Source organism: Drosophila persimilis, unplaced genomic scaffold (genome assembly GCF_003286085.1).
Source record: "Drosophila persimilis strain 14011-0111.01,24,50 unplaced genomic scaffold, DperRS2 tig00001081-arrow-arrow-pilon, whole genome shotgun sequence".
NCBI classification, from domain to species: Eukaryota; Metazoa; Arthropoda; class Insecta; order Diptera; family Drosophilidae; genus Drosophila; species Drosophila persimilis.
The window spans coordinates 385,487-388,004 of NW_020825411.1; the positions used below are offsets into that span (position 1 = coordinate 385,487).

Here is a 2,518-nt window from a genome sequence, read left to right on the forward strand (position 1 = left end):
TGCCTTCATGACTTTACTACTTGTATCAGTACTTTCATTTCTTAATTTGGTCTCGTAGTCGAACAATTTATTTTTTACAAACGCTAATGATAGAGTTTCATCTGACAAAGTTTCGATTGCCGTGATGACACCATTATAGGTTGAAGGTAGAGTCTGCAGCAAATGTGCCACTTTGTCCATCTCATCCATTTTTGCGCCCGCCCCTAACAACTCACTCACTGTTTCATCAAAAGTAACAAAATGACTCGAAAGTGTCATTTCACTTGAGAGTTTGAGTGTTATTAAACGTTTACGTGCAGCTAATTGCGACGCAAGGCTTCTTCAGAATATCACGTGCCGAAATGTCGCCTGCCGCGAAGTTTAGAAATGCGTCGCCTAAATATTGAATTAAAATGCTCTTTGCACATCGCTCTGCCTTTTTCCAATTATCATCTACTTCGTTAGGCATTATGTTATCGACTACTTGGAGCACCTCTAATTCAGCAAACAAAGCTCTGATTCTAAATTTCCATATAGAATATTTCTCGCCACAAAAAGGCTTAATATGTTGCTTATTTCTTTCCATTTTCTATGTATGTATATATTATACACACACACACTATAAAAAAAAACTACACAAGAACGCACGCGGAACTAATTTCACAACTATTTGTTATTAATTTAATTTATTTAAATTGGCGTGGACTGGGCCCATAACCTATTGGTAGACTAGCTATGACAATTAGTAAACGGAAGACAGTACCAAGTTATGTTTTTCTTTAAAGATTATTTATGTATTTCTTGATTACTTTTTGCTGCAACACCGGTCCACACACTTGAGATCACAAAAGAAGAGAGAGGGTCGACACTTCAAGTGTGACCAGACTAACTTATAATAATAATACCTAACATATCGATAATATTATTTAATGTTATTATTTGAATGTGGGAATAGGCGTATTCCAACACCTTTTTTAAGGGCTTAGGTCATGCCTGGTACTTGGCAGTGGATATGCAACTATACATAATCTCTCTGCTTCTGCTGATTGCTCTGTATAAATGGGGCAAAAAGGCGGCTGCTGGCATTGTAGTGCTGTTGCTTCTAGTCACGACCTGCCTCTTTGTCACGATGATGGTCAACAATGAATCAATGCTCACGAAGTAAGTCCACGATCTTTCTATTTGCATTTGAAGTTATTAAGCCTCATTTAATTCAGGAATGGAAGTAAAGGAGGTGATGGTTTGGATGTCTATGGATCCACACACACGCATGCGGGTCAATGGCTGACTGGATTTCTCTTCGGGTACTTCTTGCACCTGAATCGTGGAAGGAAGCTCCAGCTAAGCCGCATCCAAGTTTAGGGCTCCTCCTCTAACCATACTCGAGGAGTCTCTCTACTACACGCTTACCCGGGTGGGCTGGCCCCTAGCGCTGTGTTGGATCATCTTTGCCTGCATGCAGGGCTATGGCGGTCTGGCAGACAGTTTCCTATCCTCGCCATTGTGGCAGCCACTCTCGAGACTCTCCTATTCCGTGTACATCTGGAATATGTTCACTCTGGAAGTAAACAGCAGAATTCTACGGACCAATACATATTTTTCGAACTACAACTTTGTAAGTTTTGTTTTGGATAGTTGAAGGAAACTAGTGGATTATAACAAATGTATAATATTTTATGCTTTGCAGATGCTTAATTTCTGGTCTGTCATTGGGATCACTATTTTGATGTCGTATGTGTTTTATGTTATCATTGAGGCTCCTTTTGGCGGACTCGATAGTCTTCTACGAACCCGGCAGCCACGATCTCCAAGCGAACAAAAGCAGTCGTCAGTAGATGTCCAGCAGGATCAGTTTAATGTCGGAAGGAATCTGGATGAACCTGAAAAGCCTAAGGAAGAAGCCACAACGACTGTTTCAGAATAGTTAAATGTAAGATGCTAATAGTCGTGTTTTGTCTTTCCCATATTTAGATCCAGTATGGTTTTCTTGTATTCAATGACTTTTCGCCGACCAGACATGTTTAAGTTTGCTATTAAGTTAAGACTTTGAAGCCACTTGAGATATTAGATCTAACAAATAACTATTCGACAAGCGCTTTACTCACAAATTCAACTAATAAACGAGGGGGAACGTTGTGAGTTGCTGCGGACACCGCAACTCTACATTTATTCCCGATACTTAGTCAGTATGGCTCTCCTCCGGCAGAGGCCGCTAATACTAAACGACACGACAAAGAGTGCGTGCGAGAGAGACAGAAAATCAGTCAGAGCGTGACGTCGGGCGCTGCGTAGCCACTGCAAATTGATTTCTTGCTTTTGGCTACAAAAATGATCCGATCTGATCCAGATTCAGCGATCTGATAGATATGGTCACTATCCATGATTCTGCGTTTTTAGTTTTCTCGAATGTGCAATATTGTGAATGCAACAGATTTTCGTCCTTTGTGGGGGCGGAAGGAGGTGGGGCGAAATTCTGAAATATAGGTTTTATAGTGAGAAAAATTTGGTTACTCTAGACTTAATTGTCTCTGAGATTTGT

The 2,518-nt window shown here is 40.5% G+C and overlaps 1 long non-coding RNA gene across 1 annotated transcript; it reads left to right on the top strand.

Moving 5' to 3' along the window:
• The first annotated feature begins 1,037 nt into the window (after positions 1-1,037).
• LOC113566845 lies at positions 1,038-1,836 on the top strand. The gene is made up of 3 exons (XR_003409249.1): positions 1,038-1,140; positions 1,197-1,594; positions 1,667-1,836. It is a non-coding gene; the product is annotated as an uncharacterized LOC113566845 (long non-coding RNA).
• Positions 1,837-2,518: the final 682 nt, after the last annotated feature.